The sequence below is a fragment of the Loxodonta africana genome, chromosome 6 (assembly GCF_030014295.1).
Source record: "Loxodonta africana isolate mLoxAfr1 chromosome 6, mLoxAfr1.hap2, whole genome shotgun sequence".
Classification (NCBI taxonomy): Eukaryota; Metazoa; Chordata; class Mammalia; order Proboscidea; family Elephantidae; genus Loxodonta; species Loxodonta africana.
Window position 1 is genome coordinate 18,940,361 of NC_087347.1, and position 28,000 is coordinate 18,968,360.

At 37.6% G+C, this 28,000-nt stretch overlaps 1 long non-coding RNA gene across 1 annotated transcript in view; it reads left to right on the forward strand.

Moving 5' to 3' along the window:
• Positions 1 to 19,236: 19,236 nt before the first annotated feature.
• Positions 19,237 to 28,000, forward strand: part of LOC135231524 (uncharacterized) — a 42,193-nt gene continuing 33,429 nt past the window's right edge. The window contains exon 1 of the long non-coding RNA XR_010322222.1: positions 19,237 to 19,298. This is a non-coding gene — a long non-coding RNA (uncharacterized LOC135231524). The remainder of the gene's footprint in view (positions 19,299 to 28,000) is intronic.

Genomic DNA, 28,000 nt, shown 5'->3' on the forward strand with positions numbered 1-28,000 from the left:
ACCGAAGACCGGATGAGATGTGGAATGACATCAAGGACATCATACATGTAGAAAGCAAGAGGTCATTGAAAAGACAAGAGAGAAAGAAAAGACCAAGATAGATGTCGGAGGAGACTCTGAAACTTGCTCTCAAACGACGAGCAGCTAAAGCACAAGGAAAAATTGATGAAGTAAAAGAACTGAAGATTTCAAAGGGCGTCTCGAGAAGATAAAGTAAAGTATTATAATGACATGTGCAAAGAGCTGAAAATGGAAAACCAAAAGGGAAGAACATACTTGGCGTTTCTCAAGCTGAAAGAACTGAAGAAAAAATTTAAACCTTAAGTTGCAATAGTGAAGGATTCTATGGGGAAAATATTAAATGACACAGACAGCATCAAAAGAAAATGGAAGGAATACAGAGTCATTATACCAAAAAGGATTACCCAGTGCTCAACCATTTCAAAAGGTAGCATATGATCAGGAACCGATGGTACTGAAGGAAGAAGTCCAAGCTGTTCTGAAGGCATTGGTGGCAAACATGGCTCCAGGAATTGATGGAATATCAATTGAGATGTTTCAACAAACAGATGCAGTGCTGGAGGTGCTCACTCGTCTACGCCAAGAAATATGGAAGACAGCTTCCTGGCCAAATGACTGGGAGAGATCTATATTTATGCCTATTCCTAAGAAAGGTGATCCAAACAAATGTGGAAATTATAGAGCAATATCATTAACATCACACGCAAGCAAAACTTTGCTGAAGATCATTCAAAAGTGGCTCCAGCAGTAAACTGACAGGGAATTGCCAGAAATTCAGGCTGGTTTCAGAAGAGGACGTGGAACCAGGGATATCATTGCTGATGTCAGATGGATCCTGGCTGAAAGCAGAGAATACCAGAAGGATGTTTACCTGTGTTTTATTGTCTGGGCAAAGGCATTCAACTGTGTGGATCATAACAAATTATGGATAATGTTGCAAAGAATGTGAATTACAGAATACTTAGTTGTGCTCATGAGGAGCCTGTACATAGATCGAGAGGAAGTTGTTCAGACAGAACAAGGGGATACTGATTAGTTTAAAGTCAGGAAAGGTGTGCACCAAGGTTGTATTCTTTCACCATACCTATTCAATCTGTATGCTCAACAAATAATCCAAGAAGCTGGACTATATGAAGAAGAACAGGGCACCAGGATTGGAGGAAGACTCGTCAACAACATGCACTATTCTGGTGCCACAACCTTGTATGCTGAAAGTGAAGAGGACTTGAAGCACTTACTAATGAAGATCAAAGACCACAGACTTCAGTATGGATTGCACCTCAACATAAAGAAAACAAAAATCTTCACAACTGGACCAAAGAGTAACATCATGATAAACGGAGAAAAGATTGAAGTTGTCAAGGATTTCATTTTACTTGGATCCACTATCAACAGCCACAGAAGCAGCATCCAAGAAATCAAAAGGCGCATTGCATTGGGTAAATCTGCCACAAAGTACCTCTTTAAAGCGTTGAAGAGCAAAGATGTCACCCTGAAGACTAAGGTGCACCTGACCCAAGCCATGGTATTTTCAATCGCATCATATGCATGTGAAAGCTGGACAATGAATAAGGAAAACCAAAGAAGACTTGATGCCTTTGAATTGTGGTGTTGGCAAAGAATGTTGAATATACCATGGACTGACAGAAGAACCAATAAATCTGTCTTGGTAGAAGCACAACCAGAATGCTCCTTAGAAACAAGGATGGCGAGACTGCGTCTTACATATTTTGGACATGTTGTCAGGAGGGATGAGTCCGTGGAGAAGGACATCATGCTTGGCAAAGTACAGGGTCAGCTGAAAAGAGGAAGACCCTCAAAGAGGTTGATTGACACAGTGGCTGCAACAATGGGCTCAAGTATAACAATGATTGTGAGGATGGCACAGGACCGGGCAGTGTTTTTTTCTGTTGTGCATAGGGTCGCTATGAGTCAGAACTGACTCTAGTCAATTAGATTCAGGTAGTTCTAATTTTGTCTCTAATTCAATTTAAATACTTTTCCATGTATATCTACGAATTCTTCTCTAGCTTGACCTCTAGATTCTTCATTTCTGTGAATAATTGTTATTTCTATAATACGTTTACTTTTCCTTCTACTTCTATTTGGAGCATGACCACTATAGTTTTCATCTCTTTATGTATTTTTTTTTTCTTTAAGTGTTCTACTCTCTTTTACAGAGAGTTGATTTTGTTTTGAGTTCTTGAATTCTTAGGAGAAACTTTGGTCACAGTTATGAACTGCTTACTGATACCTTTTTTCTAGCCTGAGAATCTACTCTGTTGGCTAGGCTATTGGTTAACAGGCACTCTCATACATAGTACTTAGGAATGGCTAAATGGTGCAAATGTTATAGAGAGAATTTAGCAATATTTAGTAAAATTATACCCTCTTTGGGAAACCCTGAAGGCATAGTGGTTAAGAGCTACAGCTGCTAATCAAAATGCTGTCATTCGAAACACCAGGTACTTTTTGGAAACTCTATGGGAGGATTCTACTCTGTCCTATAGGGTTGCTATGAGTAGGAATCAACTCGACGGCAATGTTTTTTTTTTTTTTTTCTTTCAGGCATCTGTCTCAAGGATACACTAGCAAATCTATGAAAAGTTACATGTGCAAACTATAGATTTCAGCAACATTTAGAAAGAGAGCAGATGGGAAATAAATCAAATGTTCATCAATAGAATACTAGTTTAATTATTAAGATATATCTACGCTTGAAAATAAAATGTAATTGTAAAAGAGAATAAGGAATATTTCAAAGTCTTGATATATTGCTATGTAATTATCTCCATGATACGATATTGAGTGAAAATAGCAGAATGGCACCTTAACAAATGGTAGAAAAATTATATATACATATGTTTTACAAAATAATGGAAGAATAAATAAAAAGTAAAAATGGTTACATAGGTGAGATGGAGATAAAAGCTTTTGGAAATAAAATGACCCCAGTTTTTGTGAATATACTTTGCTTTGAAGATTTAGCTTTGGAACCATGTAAATATTTCCAATAAAACAGTTAAAAATTGAACATAAAATGAAAAAATAAACAAGCTAATTGTCTATTATATCTTTGGCTTAACTAGATAGAATTATCTTAAGTGACTAGATAGCTCAGCACTTTGACTTTGTATCTCTTGTAGAGTAAATTCTAAGTATACATACACACAGAAACATTAGAAAGGAAATCAGTTTTCAATAATGATGCTGTCACTCTTTTTATTATTTGCATTTTAGGTGAAAGTTTAGAGAGAAAATTAGTTTCTCACTCAAAAATTTATGCACAAATTGTGGCATTGGATTCAATTCCCACAATGTGTCAGCACACTCCCTTCTACCGCAGGTTCCCTTTCTAACTCAGCACTGAAGCCACCCATACTCTCTTAATATTGTTCTTTCTGCATACCATCATGTTGATTCCAACTCACAGCAACCATACAGGATAAGAGTAAAACTGACCCTCAGTGTTTCCTGGACTGTAATATTTATGGGAAGGAGCCCTCATGGTGCAGTGGTTAAGGGTGAAGCTGCTAACTGAAAGGTCAGTGGTTCAAATCTAGCAGGCACTCCTTGAGAGAAAGATGTGACCGTTGGCTTCCATTTATCCCCAGGGGCAGGTGGTGGGTTTGAACCACCAACCATTCAGCTAGAAGCCTTGCACTTAACAGCTGCAACACCAGAGTTCTTTTAAATATTGCTCTTGTTACGCTGTATATTATTTGCATAAAGCAAATAAATAATTATATTAATGTTAGAACCTGAACTTTCAAAGTAAAAGAAAATAGCTACAAGTATAAAATCAAACAGGAATCTCACATTCTAAATTTGAAATGTAAACAAATCGTAGTGATGGTTGCACATTGAGGGTGCAGTTTATACCACTGGACTGTACACTTGAAAATGGTTGAAATGGCCGATTTGGTGTTGGGTCTGCTTTACCACCAAAAGCAAAACATTAATTTGTCCAGCATGTAGGCACAGTGACTTGAGCTATGACACTGATTTAAATGGGATCTCAGAATCATGGAAAACCTGGTGGTGTACTGGTTAAGAGCTGTGGCAACTATCGAAAAGGTCAGCAGTTTGTATCCACCAGGGACTCCCTAGAAACCCTATAAGGCAGTTCTTCTCTGCCCTATAGGGTTTCTATGAGTTGGAATCCATTCAACGGCAACGGGTTGCTTTTGTTGTTCTCAGAATTATAATTCAAATCTGATAAATCAAATCATGCTGCCATTCAATTATCAGAAACAAAAAACAAATTACAAGGCCTGGTGAGTTAGTAACTTACAAGAATATTTTTTTTCCAGAGATATTTCATTAATGATGCCTTCTACAAACCTGGAGGGCCAGTCTTTCTGATGGTTGGAGGGGTGTGGACTGCCAGTGAATCCTGGCTATCAATAAATAATACCTGGGTTACATATGCTCAGAGATTGGGCGCGCTCTTCTTACTTCTGGAACACAGGTTTTATGGACAGAGCCAACCAACAGGGTAAGTCTAAACTAGTCTTTTTGTGATTGTTCTCCTTGTGGTTACTCTTTTGTCTCTTTATCATTCAGGTAATGTTAAGTCTAAATATGCTCCTCTTTGAAGAAGCCAAATATTTAAAAATGCGAATGATAAGAAAGAAAAACTCCATAGAGGTTGGGGTGAGGAACAATGTTTTTGATAAAAAGATGCATATGAAATTTCCTTTAAAAAATGTATTCCTCATGTACTACAATTTCATTTTAAAACTTTTGTTTTCCTGAACATGTTTAAACAAAATGGCATACTTCCTTTTTTTTTTTTCCTACTCCAATAGAATTTTATACCATGAAATTTATCCTCCTCGTGGAAAAATGGTGACCATTTTGTTAAAACCACTCATCAAACATAACTGGATATTACATTAAATTTCAGCCTGCAGTGGCAGAGCAAGAAGCAAGAATGAGAACTGTTTTTGCCTCAATAGCTTATTCTTGCCTCCTACTATTTTTTTTCCCCCGGTAGAAAGATAAGTTTTTAACTTACTTGCTTAAAATTATAAACTATTCATTTTATGAAGTCAAGCAAATAGAATGAAGTTTAAAAGTTCTTGAAAGGTTCAGAAAAACCCAATTTAATGTCAGAATCTTTTATTGTCATTAAAATAAGAAGGATTGCCTCTTATAAGCCTGAGAGTGAGATTGGTATCAGTAAAATGATACCTTTTTTTTTTGAGTCAAAGTTTTAACTTTTATCATGACAGACTGATACTTACTGAAGGTTTCATAGCCTTCTGTCTAACAATGACTCCGCAAATGGGATTTTCGAATTGCATGTCAACTTAACTTTTTGTAGTGTGGTGACACTCCAATAATTCCATCAATTCTACATTTCTTCATTGTGAACTTTGATTTGCATGTGTGTGTGTAAATGACACTGTGATAGTCTACAAATAGTTTTAAGTCTGAGATTTCCTTACTAGTTCGTCATAGAAAATAAATTGTTGTTCAGGGATAGAATAACCTGTGTTTTAGCAAATAACTATAGCAAATAACTTGTTTGCTACCCGAATTAACTTCATGTGGTATATTTCAGTAAGCTGGGCGTTAGAACGAAGAACCTACAATAGGTTTTGGACATTGAGTGAGCAAATTTGGGGAGAGTCTAAGGATCTGAGAATTTGCTTTTAGAAAGTGGGGTGAAATCTATGATAGAGCATTTCCATAAATCTTGTCTACATGTTTCCAGTTATATCCCATTGGCTTGATCATTAATCAGTAAGTCCACATCTGAGTGGAAGGGTAGGATAATTATATAGTGTTTATTCTGGGCAGCCATGTGCCCAGCTGAAATCCAGGGCTCTGATTATATAAAGATAAAAGGAAAAGTAAATATAAGGGGAAAATTAACAGGTTCTGCTGTAGCTTTTTAGTAGAAATGCTGAGCCAAGATAAACATTTTGCCTCTTGATGTACTTATTACATGAGGACAAATTGCTTTCTGAATGTTTCTACTAGTCCATACCTCCACAAGTAGTTCAGTATAGAGCCTGTCTTATCACATCCATGCCAACACTGAGTACTAAAATAAATCTTGCTAGTTTGAAAGGAGGGGAAAAATACTCATATTTGTGTTACTTTGATAATAGAAAGGGCTAATCATTTTCAAAAATTTGTGGACCGTTAGTGTTTCTTTTTGTGAATATTCTATGTCCTTTGTCTAGTGTTAAATTCATAATTACAGCATCATGAGGGGCAGGAGGAGGGAGAATTTTTTCTTTAGCAACAAGGATTAAAAACATCCCAGGTTTATAGGAAACCATACTATGAAAGATACATCATTGAAAAATAAATTTCAACATTTTATTTAGTTTTGTTATGCCTGAGAACCTTAGCTTAAAATAGTGCTTTGTCTACATGTAGCAGAAAAGGAGAAAGGATGAAAAACAGCATCAGCACAATTTAACATGTATTTTTGTAAAGCTTTCCAAGCAATTAAATCACAGATATTTTAGCCCTTTCAAAAATGGGCTCCTCTCTGAGTCTGGGTAATAATGTGATAATTGTGGTTCAGTCTGGTGGCTGAAGAAATTAGATCATATGGGTATTTCCTGTTCCTAGGTGCCAATGAGTTGGTTCCAACTCATACGGACCCTGTATGCAACAGAAGGAAACACCACCCAATCCTATACCTTTCTCAAAAGCATTACTATGATTGAGCCCATTGTTGCAGCCACTGTGTGAATCCATCTCATTGAGGGTCCTCCCTTTTCTGCTGACCCTGTATTTTACAAAGCCTGATGTCCTTCTCTAGAAATTGTTCCCTCCTGACAACATGTCCAAAGTATATGAGACATAGTCTCACCATCATTTCTTCTAAGAATCATTCTAGTTGTATTTCTTCCAAGACAGATTTGTTCATTGTTTTGGTAGACCATTGTATATTCGATATTCTTCACAAACACCACAGTTCAAATGTGTCAATTCTTCTTCGGTCTTACTTATTCATTTTCCAGATTTCACACGAATTTGAGAAGATTGAAAGCACCATTACTTGGGTCAGGCATACCTTATCTGGTTCCAAGCCCTCTTCTATATCTGGCTTGAATTTCTGGCAGTTTTCTATTGATACACTGCTACAGACACTTTTGAATGATCTTCAGCAAAATTTTATTTGCATGTGATATTAGTGATGTTGTTGTTGTTGATGTTGTTATGTGCCGTCAGTATGGTTCGGACTCATAGCGACCCTGTGCACAACAGAGCAAAACACTGCCCTGTCCTGAGCCATCCTTACAATCATTGTTATGCTTGAGCTCATTGTTGCAGCCACTGTGCCAATACACCTCATTGAGGGTCTTCCTCTTTTCTGCTGACCCTGTACGCTGCCAAGCACGATGTCCTTCTCCACGGACTGATCCCTCCTGACAACATGTCCAAAGTATGTAAGATGCAGTCTTGTCATCCTTACTTCTAAGGAACATTCTGGTTGTAGTTCTTCTAAGGCAGATTTGTTTGTTCTTTTGGCAGTCCATGGTATATTCAATATTCTTCACCAACACCATTTTCAAAGGTGTCAATTCTTCTTCGGTCTTCCTTATTCATTGTCCAGCTTTCACATGTATATGATGTGATTGAAAATACCATGGCTTTGGTCAGGCAGACCTTAGTCTTCAAGTTGACATCTTTAAAGTGTTGAAGAGCAAAGATGCCACCTTGATATTAGTGATATTGTTTGATATTTTCCACATTCAGTTGGTTCACCTTTCTTGGAAATTGGTATAAATATGGTTTACATCCAGCCTGTTGTTGTTGACCAAGTAGCTATCTTCAAAATTTCTTGGTATAGACAAGTGAGCATTTTCAGCACTGCATTAGTTTGTTGTAATATCTCGGTTGGTGTTCTTTCAATTCCTGGAGACTTATTTTTCACAAATGCCTTTAGTGCAGCGTGAACCTCTTCCTCAGTACCATCACTTCCTGATCATTTGCTATGTTCTGAAATGGTTGGATGTCAACCAGTTCTTTTTGTTATAGGACTCCATGTATTCCTTCCATCTTCTTTTGATTCTTCCTGTGTTGTTTAATATTTTCCTCATAGAAAACTTCAATACGTGAACTCAGGCCTTGAATTTTTTCTTCAGTTCTTTTAGCTTGAGAAATGCTGAGTGCGTTCTTTCCTTTTGGTTTTCTATGTCCAGGGCTTTGCGCATGTATCATAATACTTTGTCTTCTTGAGTTCTTTGAAATCTCCCCCCCTTCCCATTACCAGGTTTCCTGGTCCCTTATGCCTTCTAGTCCTTGCTCTTGGGCTGCTGTGCCACTTTCATCTCTTATTGTTTTATGGGCCTGTCCAATGTTTGGCTGAATTTTGAACCTCAGGGATGACCTCATTCCTGAGCTGAAAAAGTGTCCCAGGGCCATACTCTCAGGGTTTCTCCATTCTCGGTCAGGCCAGCCAGTCTGGTCTTTCTTTTTGAGTTAGAATTTTCTTCTACAGTTTTTTCCATGTCTGTCCAGGACCCTCTTTTGTGATCACTGTCAGAGCAGTCAGTGGTGTTAGTTTGTAACCATCTAGTTCTACTGGACTTATCCTGGTGCAGATGTGGCCCATTAGCCCTTTGGATTAATATTTCCCTTGTCTCTTTAGTTTTCTTCATTCTTCCTTGCTCCTGAAGGGTTGAGACCAGTGGAACATCCTAAATTGCCACTCACAGGGTTTTAAGAACTCTGAGGATGCACACCAAAGCAGGCTGTAGTACATTTTCTTTATAAACTATGTTATGTCAATTGAGCTAGATGTTCCCAGAGACCATGGTCCCCATAGCATCCAGCCCAGGAATTCGGTCCCTAAAACAGTTTGGATGTGTCTATGGTTGAATGTCGACCAATTTTTTTGGTATACTGGCTCTGTGTATTCCGTCCATCTTCTTTTAATGTCTCTTGCATCATTCAATATTTTCCCTGTAGAATTCTTCAGTATTGTAACTTGAGGCTTGAATTTTTTCTTGAGTTCTTTCAGCTTGAGAAATGCTGAGCATGTTCTTTCTCTTTGTTTTCTAACTCCAGGGTTCGCACATGTCATTATAATCCTTTGTCTTCTCAAACATTTTGAAATCTTTGCTTCAGCTTTTTCATTTCATCATTTCTTCCCTTTGCTTTTGCTACTCAACATTCAAGAAAAGATAGATTTCAGAATCTCTTCGGACATCAATTTTGTTTTTTTTTTTTTGTTTTGTTTTCAATTTCCTCTTGCTTTCTTCATGTGTGATGTCCCTGATGTCATTCCATAAATTGCCTGGTCTTTGGTCATTAGTGTTCATCATGTGAAATCTATCCTTGAGATGGTCTCTCAGTTCAAGTGGAATATAGTCAAGGCTGTACTTTAGCTTTCGTGGACTTGTTCTCATTTCCCTCAGTTTCAAACTGAACTTGCATATGAAGAATTCCTGGTCTGATTCACAGTTAACTCCTGGCCTTGTTCTGAATGATGATATGAAGTTTTTCCATTGTGTCTTTCCACAGATGTAGTTGATTTGATTCCTGTATATTCCGTTTGGCATGGTCCATGTGTATAGTCACCATTTATGTTGGTGGAAACAGATATTAGCAATGAAGAAGTCATTTGTCTTGCAAACTTCCATTGTGCATTCTCCAGCTTTGTTGCTATTACCAAGGTCATGTTTTCCAACTACAGATCCTTCAGCTTTGTTTCTAACTTTCACATTCCAAAAGTGATCAAACATGCAATCAGGCAGCACTGAAAATTACTAGTGATTGGAATGCAAAAGATAAAAACGATATGGGTAGTGACAGGCATTTGAATCTCCTTCAGAGTGGCGACAAGAGGAAATGAAATAACTACAATGAGACAAATGATAGCAATTATTGCTAGTTCCTGCATTTCTTTGTCACTGTCAACCAGGTTATGCTAACTGAAATTTCAAGTTGGACCTGATATAAATATTCAACATGTTTTCATAATATTCATTTTTACTTTATAGTAAATCTGATGTTAAGCCACACATTCTCTGCTTTGTTGTCACAGAGTGTTTTTATGCTTTCATTGTAGAGATCTGAGTACTGCCAGCCTCCAGTACCTCAGCAGCAGGCAAGCTTTGGCTGACATTGCGAACTTCCGAACTCAAATAGCAGAAAAAATGGGACTCACCGAAAATAAGTGGGTTGCATTTGGCTGCTCTTATGGCGGCTCCCTTGCAGTGTGGTCGAGAATAAAACACCCTGAATTGTTTGCTGCAGCAGTGGGCAGCAGTGCACCGATCCAAGCAAAAGCTAATTTTTATGGTAAGTCCACCTATATATGGGAGTCCCTGGGTGGCACTAATGGTTAACAATCTGGACTGATAATCAAAAGGTCAGATGTTCAAGTCCATGCAGGGGCACCTTGGAAGCAAAGTCTGGTAACCTACTTCTGAAAAATCAGTCATTGAGAACCCTATGGAGCATAGTTCAACTTTGACACATATGAGGTCACCATGAGTTGGAATCTACATGGTGGTAACAGGTTTGGCATTTATGGCACATGTATGCATATATATGTCTATATATATTATGTATATTATATATGTCCATGTATATATATAAAATAGCAAAAGCATCTATAAGTTACTGATAAATTAACCAAGCATGGTCCAATAACATAGCATCACCCAACTAGACTTGACTCTATCTTCCTCCCCATATAATAGGGTCCATGAGAGATTACTATGCTACCTACTGTTGATAGCTGGTATCAATATCTGCAGCTATATGATTGGTGACAGCTTCATAATTGGTGCAAATGAAGTGAAAAGTCATAGTTTTTGATGTAATAGTGAAAGAATTTATGATTTAGCTTTTTCCAAAAAAGTAAAAAAAGTTCTTTTTTTAAATGACAAAACTTACCTATTCTTTTTTAATATTTTAACTTCTTTTTGTTGTTCTTTAGATGAAGGTTTAGAGAACAAACTAGTTTCTTATTAAACAGTTAGTACACATATTGTTTTATGACTTTGGTTACCAACCCCATGACATGTCAAGACACTCCCTTCTCCATCTTGGGTTCCCTATTACCTGCTTTCCTATCCCTTCCTGTCTTCTCATCCTTGCGCCTGGGCTGTTGTGCCCCTTTAGTCTCATTTTGTTTTATATACCTGCCTAGTCTTTTTTTTTTTTTTTGTTAGTCTTTGGCTGAAGGGTGAACCTCAGGAGTGATTTCATTACTGAGCTAAAAGGATGTCCAGGGACCATACTCTCGAAGTTTCTACAGTCTTTAAAAAAAAAATACAGTCTTTACAGGCCAGTAAGTCTGGTCTTTTATGTGAGTCAGAATTTTGTTTTACATTTTTTGCCAGCTCTGTCCCAGACCCTTTATTGTGACCCCAGTCAGAGCAGTCAGTGGTGGTAGCCAGGTACCAGATATTTGTACTGGACTCAGTCTGCTGGAAGTCAGGGCAGATGTGGTCCATTAGTCCTTTGGACTAATACTGCCCTTGTATCTTTAGTTTTCTTCCTTCTTCCTTGCTCATGAAGGGGCAATATCAGTGGAGTATCTTGTATGGCTGCTCACAGGATTTAAGATCCCAGATGCTACTCACAATGTAGAATGTAGAACATTTTCTTTATAAACTGTGTTATGCCAATTAAGCTGGATGTTCCCTGAGAACCTGGTGCCCACAGCCATCAGTTTGGCAACTAGATCCCTAAGGGAGTTTTGATGTGTCTATGGAGCTTCCATGATCTTGTACGAGTTTTTCTGGCTTCCCCATTATTGTGCACTGTCTTACCCTTCACCAAAGTTACCACTTATCAATTGTCTATGTTTTTCCATCCCCACCCCTCCACTCCTTCATAACCATCAAAGATTGTCTCTTTTTGTGTTTAAAATTTCGTGAGTTTTTACAGTAGTGGTCTCCTACAATATTTGCCTTTTGTGATGGCTCGTTTTACTCAGCATAGAGCCCTACCGATTCATCCATGTTATGACATGATTCACAGATTCATCATTGGTCTTTATCATTGCATAATACTCCATTGTGTATATGTACTATAGTTTATTTATCCATTCCTCTGTTGATGGGCATCTAGGTTGTTTCCATCTTTTTACTATTGTGATCAGTGCTGCAGTGAACATGGATGTGCACCTGCCTATTTGTGTGACGACTCATTTCTCTAGGATGTATTCTAGGAGTTGGATTGCTGGATCATTTGGTATTTCTGTTTTTACCTCTCTAAGAAAGCTCCATATCTTTTTGCAAAACGGTGATATCATTTTGCATTCCCACCAGCAGTGCATAAGAGTTTCGATCTCCCTGCAGCCTTTCCAACATTTGTTATTTCCTGGTTTTTTTGGTTTGTGCCAGTATTGTTGGGGTGAGATGGTATCTCAATGTGTTTTAATATGTATTTCTCTAACGTCTAGTGATCAAGAGCATTTCCTCACGTATCTGTTGGCCCCTCAAATATCTTTTTCGTGAAATGTCTGTTCATTTCCTTTGCCTATTTTTAAATTGGATTATCTTTTTTTTTGTAGAGGTATTGGATTTTCCTGTATATTTTAGAGATTAGACCTTCAATTTGTAACAGCCCAAAACTGTTTCCCAATCAGTAGGTTCTTGTTTTACTTTTGTGGTGAATCCTTTTGATGAGCATTAAGTTTTTAATTTTTAGAAGACCCCAGTAATCTAGCTTATATTCTGGAGTTTGTGTGTTGTTGGTTATGGTTTGTATCATGTTAATGCCATGTATTAGCGTCTCTAGTGTTGATTCCATTTTTTCTTCTATGAACTTTACAGTTTTTGGCTTTATATTTAGGTCGTTGATCCATTTTGAATTTTGTGTGTGTGTGTGTGTATGGTGTGAGGTATGAATCCTGTTTCAGTTTTTTGTAGATGGACATACAGTTTTGCCAGCACCATTTGTTAAAAAGACTGTATTCTCCCCATTTTATGAACTTTGGGCTCTCTTCCAAGGTCAGTTGACCATAGGTGGATGGATTTACATCTGGGTTCTCAATTCTGTTCCAAATGGCCAATATATCTGTTTTCATACCAGTACCAAGCTGTTTTGACTACTGTAGCTGTGTAGTAGATTCTGAGGTCAGGTAGTGTGAGTCCTCCGACTTCATTCTTCATCTTCAATAGTGCTTTACTTATCCAGGACCTCTTTCCTTTCCATATAAAGTTAATGATTCATTTTTTGACACTTTAAATAATGTTGCAGTTATTTGTGTTAGAATTGCCTTGTATTGGTAAATCACTTTGCTGAAAAATTGTTATTTTCACAATGTTAAGTCTACCTATCCATAAGCATGGTATGTTTTTCCATTTATGTATGTCTCTTGTGGTTTCCTGCTGTAGTGTTTTGCAGTTTTCTTTGTATAGGCCTTTTCCATCTCTGGTTAGATTTATTTCTAAATATTTTATTTTTTAGTGCTCTTTGAAATGGTATTGTTTTCTTGATTTCCTTTGCATTGCTCTCTGTATTGGGGTATAGAAATCAAACTGACTTTTGTATGTTTATCTGGTATTCTGTTACTGTTCTTAATCTTTCTACTAAATCTAGTAGTTGTCTCTTGGAATCTTTTGGGTTTTCTATGTACAGAATCATATCATCCATAAACAGGGACAGTTTAACTTCTTCATTTCCAACTTGGATGCACTTGATTTCTTTTTCTTGCCTTATTGCTCTAGCTAAGACTTCCAACACAATGCTAAATTGGAGTAGTGATGAAGGCCATCCTTATCTTCTTCCTGTTCTCAAGGTGAATGTTTTCACCCTCTCTCTGTTAAGAATGATGTTTACTGTTTCTTTTACATTGATGCTCTTTATTATGTTGAGAAATTTCCTTCCTCTACCCATTTTCTTCTTTTTTTTTATTGCACTTTAGTTGAAGGTTTACAGAACAAAGTAGCATTCTCATCAAACAGTTAGTACACACATTGTGGTATGACATTGCTTACCAATATCTATTTTATTGAGAGTGTTTATCAGGAACAGGTGTTGGACTTTGTCAAATGCCTTTTGTGTGTCCATTGAGATGTTCGCATGATTCGTTTCTTTCCTTGTATTTATGTGATGGATAGCATTGATTGATTTTCTAATGTTGAATCATCCTTGTATAATTGGTATGAATCCTACTTGGTTGTGATCTATTTTTTTTTTTATATGATGTTGAATTCTATTGGCTAGAATTCTGTTGAGAATTTTTGCATCTATGTTTATGAGAGATATTGGTCTGTAATGTTCTGTGTGTGTGTGTGTGTGTGTGTGTGTGTATTTGCCTGGTTTGGGTATCAGGGCTATCTGGCTTCATAGAATAAATTTGGAAGTGTCACTTCCTTTTCTATGTTCTGAAATAGTTTGAGTAGTCCTGGTGTAAGCTCTTCTCTGAATGTTTGCTAGAATTATCCAGTGAAACCATCTGGGCCAGGGCTTTCTATTTGTTGGAGTTTTTAAATTACTTTTTCAATCTCTTCTCTGTTATGGGTCTGTTCTGATTTTCAACATTATTTTGTGTTATTTTTGGTAGGTAGTGTTTCTCTAGGAATTTGTCCATTTCGTCAAGGTTTTCAAATTTGTTGGAGTATAGTTTTTCATAATAATCTGTCATGATCCTTTTTACTTCATTTGGCTCTGTTGTAATATCCCCCATTTTATTTCTTATTTGAGTTATTTGCATTTTCTCTTGTTTGTCTTTTTTCGCTTAGGCAAGTGGTTTGCCAATTTTGTTGATCCTTACGAAGAACCAACTTTTGGTTTTGGTTTTTGTATTCTATTGTTTTTCTATTCTCTGTTTCATGTATTTCTGCTCTAACTTTATTCTCTACTTTCTTCTTGTGGCTGTGGGCTTCTTTTCTGTTCTCTTTCTATTTGTTTGAGTTGTGTAGCTAATGTTTTGATTTTATCCCTTTCTTCTTTTTTAGTGGGTGCATATATTGTTATAAAGTGACCTCAGATGACTGCCTTTGCTGTGTCTTAAACGTTTTGATATGATGTGTTTTTATTCTTGAGAGATACTAGGAATTTTTTATCCATCTCTGATTTTTTCAAGTACTGGATGGGTTTTAAGCAAATTTTAAGTTTCCATGTAATTGAACTTTTTCCCTTACTCTTCTTGTTGTTAATATCTACCTTGATGGCATTGTGGCCATAATGAATTGTCCCTTTAATCATTTATATAGTGTCCTTCTTTGTCTTTTACGGTGGATTTTGTTTTAAATGCTATTTTACGTGAGATTAGTTTTCAACTCTGGCTCTTTTTTGGTAATTGTTTGCTTGATATATATTCTTTCCATTGTTTGGTTTTATAAATTTACATCTTTCTTTCTAAAGTGTGCATCTTGTAGACAGTAGATTGGTGGGTCCTTTTTTTTTTTTTTTAATCCATTCTGTCACTCTTTGCCACTTTCTGGATGTGTTTAGGCCATTTACATTCAGTATACTTATTGATAGGTGTGAGTTTATTGCTATCATTTTGTAATTTTTTTTCATGCTGTTCTTTTCTTTGTTCCTCTTCTTCTCACGTGCTGAAGTCCTTTTGTTTGTGGATTTTTTTTCTTTTTCATTTCTTCTCTTTTTGTAGATTTGGTTTTACTGAGAGTTTATGTTTTTCTTCTTTATATTGGTGACTAGATTTGTTAACTTTCTTTGTGGTTACCTTGAAATTTACCCTTACATACTCAGGTTTGAACCAGTCTATACATTACCTTCCTCTCCATTACAAAGTTCTATACTTACATTGTTTATTCCCTCTCTTTATTGTTCTGACAGATTAACCTCTCTGGTTCCCTGTTGTAATTCTTTCAGTTTTGGATAGTCATTGAGAGTATATTTCCTAGGTTGGTATCTGGCTGGTACAATCCTTGTCTTTGGTTCTGGTTAATGTGATTACTATATGAACTCGGTGATTAATTTTTGGGTCTATCTATAAGGGGTTCATTGAGCTTCTTGGAGAGTCAGCTTTTCATCTTTCATGATATTAGAGAAGTTTTCTGTCAGCAATTATTCAATGATCCTCTCTGTTTCTTCTGTTTTCTCCCCCTGCTCTGGAATTTTGATCGCTTGAAATTTTTGCTTTTGATTTTATACCACATAATTTTAATTCTCAGAGTTTCTTCTTTTTATTCATTCTTTCTTCTGATTTTTCATCAAACAGAGTTGTAGCCAAGTGTTTGTCTTCAATTTCACTGATCCTGTCTTCCATTGTTTCAAACCTGCTCCTCAGTCCATCTATGACACTGTCCATTTCTGAAATCTTGTAGTTTATCTTTTCGATTTCTAATTGTTGTTTTTGTAGTATTTCTAGTTGTGAATTTATTTTGGAATTTTGTTCCTTTATTATTTTGCTTAATTTCATCTATTTTTTGGTCTACATTTTTACAGAATTTATCTGCCTTTTCTATAAATTTGTTGATTTTTTTCCCTCATTTTTGTCTGCTTTTTACTTCAACTCTTGGATAGCTCCAAACATTAAAGATGTGAATTCTCCATCAGGTAGTTCTAGTACCTTTTCTTCTACTGGAAAGTCATCTGGAGTTTTAATTTAGACAACTAATGGAACTATCCTGTTCTTTTTTTTTAAAAAAAAATGTTTTGATATTTTCTGCTGTCTTCAGGTCTTTCCGAACTTTTTTTTTTTCATTTATTGATCGTAGATTCGTTTGTTTCATCCTGCATTTTTGTTTTATTTGGTTTTGCCTGAGCAGGCAGGCTGTGCATTCTTCGTTGTTTGCTTCTCTGTGGGCAAGATACTTTTCACCTCCTTGTCCAGTGAACATGGCCACTAGCTCAGCTACAAAGAGGCAGGACAGGTCTAGCTGAAGGAGATGGTCTGGAATGTTTTTTTTTTTTTTTTTTTGTGGCACGTACTAGGGCTGACAGGGCAGGCTGGCAATCAGTCCAGGGTAGCTTCTGGTGGGCAGGGCCTGTGCTGTTCTGATGTGTGCTGTTGAGTTCACAGTGCCAATAGCCAGGATGGAGAGGGGAGGTTGTGTGGAGCTAAGATGGGTAGGGGAAAGAGGAGAGAGAGAAGACAGAAACAGGATCAAACAAAAAAAAAGTGCTAAAGGAGTTTGCCACTGGAGTGGAAAGATGAGAAACTGATAAATGGATTTAAAAGAAAAGGAAAAGGTTAAAAGAAAAACATAATAATAAATTAATTAATAACCAGAAATAAAGCACCAAAGCCCCCAGGGTCTCTACTGGTGTGTCTGAGAGACCAGGGAAGTGACTCCCAGGAAATGCAGTACAGCCTCACTAGAAGGGGTAGAGATGTCACACAGCACCAGGTATTCAGGGGACAGGAAAAGAATGTAAGTATAGAGAGATGAGGAACTGAGATATGAAGAAAAGGAAAAAAGAGAAAAGAAATTCCCCCAGGGATTCCACTGATGCGGCTTAGTAGACCAGGGAAGTGGCTCCCAAGTTGCGCAGTACACCCTGGTGAGAAGGGGTCCCAAGCCACAAAAAGAAAAACAAACAAAACAGAATAAAATAAGACAAAACAAAAACAAACAAAAACCAGGGATCCCAACAGCATGGCAGTGCAGCCTGGGGAAGAAGTTCCCCTGCCAAGCAGCTCTTCACGGGTTTCAAGAAGAAGCAAAGATTACATATGGATCTAGGTGTTTGAGAGAAAGGAGGGCAAGGTGGTGAAAGGCATGGAAAAAACCAAAAGAAGCAAATAAAAGCAACACTAGCAACAAACAAATGGTACTCAGAGAGCTGGAAATTGTGGGTGGGGTGAATCCAAGTGACATGAGGTTGAAGGCAGTGCCTCCCAGCCAAGAGACTGCAGCCAGAAGGAAAGAAAGGAGGCTGAGCAAGGGGGAAGAAGGTAGGGGTGGGTAAGTGTGTATTGCTGGTTACCCAGTGCTCTGTCTCCTGCTGGGAGCTCCAGGAAGCTGCTTTCCCATACTCCCTGTCTGCCAATCTCTGAAGTGGGTGGGGTGAATCCAGGTGGTACAGACCCTGTGCTTCCCGACTGATCAAACTACTGTAGCAAGCTATGAACCTGGGGAGGTCAAGCAGGGGACAGAATGATGCAGGATGGAAAAGCATATATCTCTGGTTACCAGGTGTTCTGTCTCCTGCTTGGAGCAATGTGAACCTGCTTTCCTGTGCTCCCAGTCTGCCAATCTCTGACAGGATTCCAAGATGGAGGATCTGTGCATTAGCTGAAGGGACCTCTGAGCATATCATTCCTAGCTCTATGTTCTCTGTCAGTTTATTATTCCATTTGGTGCTGGGCTGAGTTCTTTATCTCTTCATTTAATGCTCTAGGGTTACAGGATTGACATTTGTCTCTGTTTTACTTAGTTTTTCAGATCTTTGCTGTAGAGGAACAGTGTGGTGCTTCCATATATAGCACTATGTTGGGTCCTGCCAAAACTTACCTATTTTGAAGCTGTCTTTCTTTCTTTTCCTGCTACCTGACCCTGGTGCCATAGTGGTTAAGAGCTATGGCTGAGAACCAAATGTCGGCAGTTTGAATCCACCAGTTGCTTCTTGGAAATTCTATGGGGCAGTTCTACTGTCCTATAGAACTGCTTTAAGTTGAAATTGACTCTATGACAACAGGTTTGGTTTTAGTTTTACCTGACTTTATGATAAACCCTTTATAGTTAATGGCATTAGGATTTTTCAAAGTGGATAAAAACTCTTCAGTGCCAATTTGGGCTTCTGCATACATGTTCCTATTAAAATGAATAAAGTGTAAAATTTGTGCTTAAGTTTCTTTATCAAAAAAAAAAAAAAACCTACCTCATCAAAAAAAGAGATACATTCCAGATAACTTTCCTTAAATATTTGAAATTTTCACATATAAACAGTTCATGTTTCTGTATCCTTGATAGAATATCATCTGGTACAAGAAATTTGAAATGTGTAAATTTGAGGCACTTTTTTTTTACCTACCTACTTGAAAGTGTAAATCCATACCCCAGTTCATTAATTGATCAGGATTTATGAAGCATAGTCATAAGTCTGTGTTTACTAGTGACATTTCTTGGCATTCTGAGAAAATCTGTTAATTTTGAAGTTTAACTTTGTGATAAAATGGAGGTAATTGCAAACTTGAAGAACTCTATTTTATAAATTAAAAACAATTTTTTTTAATACTTACAGTTAAATATTGCTGAATGCAACTTTTTTTTTTTTTTTTTCTTAGAGTACCTTGAAATTGTTCAAAGATCTCTGGCCACTCATAACAGCAACTGTTTTCAGGCAGTGAAAGAGGCTTTTGGTCAAATTGTGAAGATGCTGAACCTTCCAAGATACTACGGAAAACTTGAAAATGATTTCAAGTAAGTGGATTGATTTGCCTGTGAGGGAGTCTGTGTCTAAATATATTCTGGTATTTACTTGAAGTTACATTATTTATGTCATTTTCTTACATGCTTTCATGGACTGAATTATGTCCCCCCCAAAATGTGTCTAACAACTTGGTTAGGCCCTGATTCCCAGTATTCTGTGGTTGTTCTCCATTCTGTGATTGTAATTTTATGTTAAAGGATTAGGGTGAGACTGTAACACCACCCTCACCCAGGTCACCTACCTGATCCAAGGCAAAAGGAGATTCCCTGGGGTGTGTCCTGCACAACATTTTCTCTCTCAAGAGATAAAAGGAAAAGGAAGCAAGCAGAGAGTTGGGGACCTCATACCGCAAGAAAGCAGCCCAAGAGCAGAGCGTGTCCTCTGGACCTGGGATCCCTGTGTCTAAGAAGTTCCTCAACCATGGGAAGACTGAGGACAAGGACCTTCTTCCAGAGCTGATAGAGAAAATGGGAGCTGCACCTTAAATTTGGACTTTTAGCCTACTTTACTATGAGGAAATAAATTTCTCTTTGTTAAATCCACCCACTTCTGGTATTCTATTATGGGAGCACCAGATGACTAAGACACATGCATTGAATTGCACTGCACTGCATTGCATTGCACTGCATTGTATTGCATTGCATTGGGCAACTTACGTGGAAATTATTTCTTCAGAAATTTAAAAAGCAAAGATGTCACATTAAAGACTAAGGTTATCCTGACCCAAGCCGTGGTGCTTTCAAAAGCCTCATATGCATGTGAGAGTTGGACAATGAAGAAGGAAGATTGAAAATGAATTGATGTCTTTGAATGTTGGTGATGGCAAAGAATACTGATTATACTGTGCTTGGCAAGAAGAATGAACCAATCTCTCTTGGAAGAAGTACAGCCAGAATGCTCCTCTCACATACTTTGTACATGTCATCAGGAGGGACCAGTCACTGGAAAAGGCCATCATACTTGGGTAAGTAGAGGGTTAGTGAAAAAGAAGAAGACCCTCAAAGAGATAGGATGACACAGGACTGCAACAGTGGGCTCGAGCATAACAACAATTGTGAGGATGGCTCAGGGTTGGGCAGTGTTTCATTCTGTTGTAAATAGGGTAGAAATTGTTCAGAACCAACTGGACCTAACAGCAACAACAACAAAAACAAGAAATAAGGAAACCATTGTTGTTTATGATCTGGAGTAGAGATTTCCATGGTAGTAGTGGAAGTACTTTTTGAGTTACTGAAACTTAAAAAAAAAATTAGAGTCAAACATGTATGTTAAAATATGTTTTCATAGACTCATGGAATAGCTACAGCATTACAAATAGTAGGCTTATAGTAACCTACATGACCCACAAATATGTAGTGTTTTTTCATATTCAGGTTCTGAGCCCCTCCTTGTTGTTAGTATTAGGTGCCTAGATTTGGCTCTGACCTAGAGTGACCCTATGTATAACAGAAGAAAACATTCTCCAGTCCTGTACCATCTTCACAATCATTGCTATAGTCAGTGTATCAATCCATCTTCTTGAGAGTCTTCCTTTTTGTCATTAATCCTCTTCTTTACCAAACATGATGTTCTTCTCTAAAGATTGGTCCCTCCGATTACATGTCCACAATAAGCAAGATGAAGCCTCATCACCTTTGAATCTAAGGAACATTCTGGCTATATTTACCTAAGCCCACTGCCATGAAGTCGATTCCAACTCATATCCAACCTATAAATCTCTCTAGACTTAATGAATAAGAATCTTGAAGGGAGGGTGAGACCAAGATGGCTGACTGGCAGAAGCTCCCACATACTCCTCTTGCAACAAAGACTCAGAAATACAAGTGAATTGATTACATACATGGCAATCTACGAACCCTGACCATCAAACTCAGAACTAGGGAATCGACCTCAGTGACAGGGGAGTGAAAATATGCGCACTGAAAGAGACAGCAGTCCCAGAGGCTGGTGAGCCATGCCCCAGCCCTGAGCCCTCAGGGGAATGAGAATCCACTCACTGGGGCACCGACCAGTACTGGAACCCAGCATACCACACCCCAGCCCTGAGCCCTCAGGGGAAGGACAAATCACACTCAGACAAAGAGACCAGTTCCAGAGCCTGGCAAGATGTGCCCCAAACCTAAAACCTTGTGGAGCCTTGGGCCAGAGCTGTGGAGATGATCGTGGCTTCCTGAGACAAGGCAAGCAAGGACACAGTGCTAACCACCTGGGACAATCTCTGCAAGGACCCAGCCACAGGCTACACACCCCTCCGGAATCTCAGATAAAACAGTCCTCACCAAACAAGATAAGTGAGTTTATTTTACTCTCTCTTATCTATCTGATCCCTCCCCTCCCTGCCCTGGCCAACCTCATTAACACTGGAATACCCTGGGCCAGAGACTAAACTGCTTTGTGGGTTTTTTTTTTCCCCTAACCCATTCTCCTGGCCTGGAAAAGCAGCAATTAACAATCAGGTTAAAAATCCTTTCCTGATTTCTCTAAACTGGAATAACAGTACAGATCTAGCAGCATCCATGCATAAGAGATCCACAGTCTTTGGCTTTCACCCCTACATGGAACCAGGTGGCTATTTTAATGCAAAGGAAATTCTTTTAGAAATATGACTGTAATTTGTGTAGCTGAGCACTGGAAAGGCAAGTTTTGGAAGTCTGATACCACTCTACCTATTAAACAGAGACCTCACTGATCTGCAGCAGGGAACTGAGGTCTAAGGCTCCATCTACACCACCTAACCACCTGCTAAAGTGGTCTGAGGATAGTGGCACCTACCAATTTTTAGAGGTACAAGCATTGGGTGTCTAAGGTATAGCTGCAGAGCCCAACCACCTGAGCGCTCTAGAGAACACAGACGCTCCTTCCTCACTGGCATATGGGGGAAGGCTGTCAGCATCCTGCCTCCTTGGAGTGTGACCTGCTGCCACTACTAGAAACCAGTGCATACAACCATCACTACTACTCCTCTATGATAGTAGGGGAGAGCCTATACCACACACTAGGTGACCCACCATCAGGACACATGAGCTGATTCTACTCAAGAATAGTGAATGGACTCATAGGCTCATATAATGGGTAGCAGCACAAACCAGCTAGTAACAGGACATAAGTGATTCAAAGGCTCCAACAATTAAGTTAGTGCACTTTAGTAGCCCATCTGGGTGTACTGAAACAAAACAAAAAAAGAAAATAAGACTCAGTAAGCAAATATAAAATAAATCATTACAATAACTTATAGATGGCTCAGACACAGCAGTCGATATCAAATCACATAAAGAAGCAGACCATGATTGCTTCTACAACCCCCCAAATCAATGAATCAAAATCTTTCCCAAATGAAGATACATTCCTGGAATTGCCAGATGTAAAATATAAAAAAACTAATATACAGAATGATTCAAGACATCAGGGATGACCTCAGAAATGAAACAAGGCCCACCAAAAAACCCAGTGCCATCGAGTCGCTTCTGACTCATAGTGACCCTATAGGACAGAGTAGAACTGCCGCACCTGGCGGATTTGAACTGCCGACCCTTTGGTTAACAGCTATATCACTTAACTACTATGCCACCAGGGTTTCTTGAAATAAGGCAATCTACCGAAAAGCCAAGGAACACACTGATAAAGCAGTTGAAGAAATCAAAAAGATTATTCAAGAACATAGTGAAAAAATTAATAAGCTTCAAGAATCCATAGATAGACAGCATTCAGGAATCCAAAAGATTAACAATGAAATTACAGAATTAGAGAACTCAATAGGAAATCAGAAGAGCAGAATCGAGGAATTGGAAAGCAGAGTGGGAGAGCTGGAGGATAAGGTAATTAACACCAATACAGTTGAAGAAAAAGCAGATAAAAGAATTAAAAAAAAAAATGAAGAAACCCTAAGAATCATGTGAGACTCTATCAAGAAGAATAACTTGCATGTGATTGGGGTTCCAGAATAAGGAGGGGTAACAGAAAATACAGAGAGTATAGCTGAAGATCTATTGGCAGAAAACTTCCCTGGCATTGAAAAAGATGAAAGCACATCGACCCAAGATGCTCATCAAAGCCCATACAAGATAGATCCCAAAAGAAAATCCCCAAGAAATATTATCACCAAACTTGCCAAAACCAAAGATAAAGAGGAAAATTTAAAAGTAGCCAGGGATAAACAAAAAGTCACCTGCAAGAGAGAATCAATAAGAAAATGTTTGGACTCCTAGACAGAAAACATGCAGGCAAGAAGGCAATGGGATGACATATATAGAGCTCTGAAGGAGAAAAACTGCCAACCAAGAATAATATACTCAGTAAAACTCTCTCTCAAATATGAAGGTGAAATTAAGACATGTACAGATAAACCCAAGCTTAGAAAATTTGCAAAAATCAAACCAAAGCTACAAGAATTACTAAAGCAAATTTTTTGGTCAGAAAATCAATATTATCAGATACCATCACAACACAAGGTCACAGAACATAACATCCTGATATCAAGTCATATGGGGAAATCACAAAAACAAAATAAGATTAATTAAAAAAAATGCTCAAAACAGGAAATCATTGATGTCATTATGTAAAAGATTACAATAATAAAAAAAGAGGGTCTAAATACAGGAGGCATAGGCCATCCATACGGAGAGGAAACCCAGGCGATATAGGAAAACACAAGTTCGGTTTTTATTTAGAAAAAAAAAAGGGGAAATATTAAGGTAACCACAAAGAGGTCTAACAATTCCATAATTCAAAATAAAAACCAAGATAAACATAACAAGTCAGCAAAGATAAATTCAACTACTATGAAAATAGGAACACAAAATTTACAAAGAAAAACAGCACAGAAAAGTAAGTGGAAAAATGAAATTGTCAACAACACAAAAAAAGGTATCAAAATGACATCACTAAACTCATACTTATCTATAATTATGCTGAATGTAAATAGTCTAAATGCACCAATAAAGAGACAGAGAGTCGCAGACTGGATAAAAAAAAACACGATCCGTCTATATGCTGCATGCAAGAGACACACCTTAGACTTAGAGACACAAATAAGCTAAAACTCAAAGGATGGAAAAAAACATATCAAGCAAACAACAATTGAAAAAGAGCAGGAGTGGCAATATTAATTTCTGACAAAATAGACTTTAAAGTTAAATCTACCAGAAAGGATAAAGAAGGGCACTGCATAATGACTAAAGGGAGAATTTACCAGGAAGATATAAACATATTAAATATTTATGCACCCAATGACAGGGCTGCAAGATACATAAAACAAACTCTAACAGAATTGAAAAGTGAGATAGACACCTCCACAATTATAGTAGGAGTCTTCAACTCACCACTTTCGGTGAAGGACAGGACATCCAGTAATAAGCTCAATAAAGACACAGAAGACCTGAATGCCACAATCAACCAACCTGATCTCATAGATTTATACAGAACACTCCTTCCAACAGCTGCAAAGTATACCTTCTTTTCTAGTGCACAGGGAGCATTCTACAATAGACTACATATGAGGTCATAAAACAAGCCTTTGCAGGATCTAAAACATCGAAATATTACAAAGCATCTTCTCAGACCATAAGGCCATAAAAGTAGAAACCAATAACAGAAAAAGCAGGGAAAAGAAATCAGATACTTGGAAACTGAACAATACTCTGCTCAAAGAAGACTGTGTTATAGAAGATATTAAGGAGGGAATAAATAAATTCATAGAATGCAATGAGAATGAAAACACTTCCTATCAGAACCTTTGGGACACAGCAAAAGCAGTGCTCAGAGGTCAATTAATATCAATAGATGCACACATACAAAAAGAAGAAAGAGCCAAAATCAGAAACTGTCCCTACAACTTGAACAAATAGAAAAAGAGCAACAAAAGAAATCATCCGGCACCAGAAGAAAATGAATAATAAAAATCAGAGAAGAATTAAATGAATTAGAGAACAGAAAAACAATTGAAAGTGTTAACAAGGCCAAAAGCTGGTTCTCTGAAAAAATCAACAAAATTGATAAACCATTGGCCAGACAGACTAAAGAAATACCAGAAAGGAAACAAATAACCCAAATAAGAAATGAGATGGGCCATATCACTACAGACCCAACTGAAATTAAAAGAATCCTATCAGATTGCTATGAAAAATTGTACTCTAACAAATTTGCAAACCGAGAAGAAATGGATGAATTCCTCGAAACACGTTACGTACCTAAACTAACACAAACAGAAGCAGAACAACTAAATAGACCCATAACAAAAAAAGGGATTGAAAAGGTAATCAAAAAACTACCCCCCCCAAAAAAAAACCTGGTCCTGAGGGCTTCACTGCAGAGCTCTACCAAACTTTCAGATAAGACTTAACACCACTACTACTAAAGGTATTTCAAAGCATAGAAAATAATGGAATACTACCTAACTCATTCTGTGAAGACACCATATCCCTGATACCAAAACCAGGTAAAAAAAAAGACACCACAAAAAGAGCAAATTACAGACCTATATCCCTCAAGAACATAGATACAAAAATCCTCAACAAAATTCTAGCCAATAGAACTCCACAACATATCAAAAAATAATCCACCACGACCAAGTGGGATTTATACCAGGTATGCAAGGATGGCTCAATATTAGAAAAACAATTAATGTAATCCACCATATAAATAAAACAAAAGACAAGAATCACATGATTTTATCAATTGATGCAGGAAACCCATTTGACAAAGTCCAACACCCATTCATCATAAAAACTCTCAGAAAAATAGGAATAGAAGGAAAATTCCTCAACATAATAAAGGGCATTTATACAAAGCCCACAGCCAACATCATCCTTAATTGAAAGAATCTAAAAACTTTCCCCTTAAGAACGGGAAGCAAACAAGGATGCCCCTTAACACCACTCTTATTCAACATTGTGCTGGAGGTCCTAGCAAGAGCAAATAGGCTGGATAAAGAAATAAAGGGCATCCAGATTGGTAAGGAAGAAGTAAAAGTATCTCTGTTTGCAGATGACATGATCTTATACACAGAAAGCCCTAAAGAATCCTCAAAAAAAACACGACTGAAACGAATAGAAGAGTTCAGCAGAGTATCAGGTTACAAGATAAAAATACGAAAATGGGTTGGATTCCTCTACACCAACAAAAAGAACATGGAAGAGGAAATCAACAAATCAATACCATTCACAGTAACCCCAAAGAAGATAAAATACTTAGGAATAAATCTAACCAGAGACACATAAAAGACCTATACAAAGAAAACTGTAAGGTACTACTCCAAGAAGCCAGAAGGGACCTAGGTAAGTGGAAAAACATACCTTGCTTATGGATAGGAAGACTTAACATTGTAAAAATGTCTATCCTATATATCGATAGCACTGGGTTGGGTTTGGTATATATACAATGCAACTCGGATCAAAATTCGAATGACATTTTTTAATGAGATGGAGAAACAAATCACCAACTTCATATGGAAGGGAAAGGAGCCTCAGATAAGTAAAGCATTAATGAAAAAGAGGAACAAAGTAGGAGGCCTCGCTCTTCCTGATTTTGGAGCATATTATACCATCACAGCAGTCAAAACAGCCTGGTACTGGTACAACAACAGACACATAGACCAATGGAACAGAATTGAGAACCCAGGTATAAATCCATCCACATATCAGCAGCTGATATTTGACAAAGGCCCAGTGTCAGTTAACTGGGGAAAAGATAGCCTTTTTAACAAATGGTGCTGGCGTAACTGGGTATCTATGTCCAAAAAAAAGAAACAGGACCCATACCTCACACCATGCACAAAAACTAACTCCAAATGGATAAAAGACCTAAACATTAAGTCTAAAACGATAAAGATCACGGAAGAAAACATAGGGACAATGTTAGGAGCCCTAATACATGGCATAAACAGAATACAAAACATTACTAAAAATGATGAAGAGAAACCAGATAACTGGGAGCTATTAAAAATCAAACACCTATGCTCATCTAAAGACTTTACCAAAAGAGTAAAAAGACCACCTACAGACTGGGAAAAAAAATTTTCAGCTACAACATCTCTGACCAGTACCTGATCTCTAAAATCTACATGATTCTGCTAAAACTGAGCCACAAAAAGACAAAAAACCCAATTAAAAAATGGGCAAAGGATATGAACACGCACTTCACTAAAGAAGACATTCTGGCAGCTAACAGATACATGAGGAAATGTTTTGGATCATTGGCCATTAGAGAAATGCAAATCAAAACTACAATGAGATTCCATCTCACTGAATCAAGGCTGGCATTGATCCAAAAAACACAAATAATAAATGTTGGAGAGGCTGTGGAGAGATTGGAACACTTTTACACTGCTAGTCAGAATGTAAAATGGTACAACCACTTTAGAAATCGATTTGGCACTTCCTTAAAAAGCTACAAGTAGAACTACCTTAAGCCCCAGCAATCCCACTCCTCGGAATATATCCTAGAAAAATAAGAGCCTTTACACGAACATATGTATGCACCCCATGTTTATTGCAGCACTGTTTACAATAGCAAAAACATGGAAGCAACCAAGGTGCCCGTCAATGAATGAATGGATAAATAAATTATGGTATATTCACACAATGGAATACTACTAATCAATAAAGAACAGTGATGAATCTGTGGAACATTTCATAACATGGAGGAACCTGGAAGACATTATGCTAGTGAAATTAGTCAGTTGCAAAAGGACAAATAT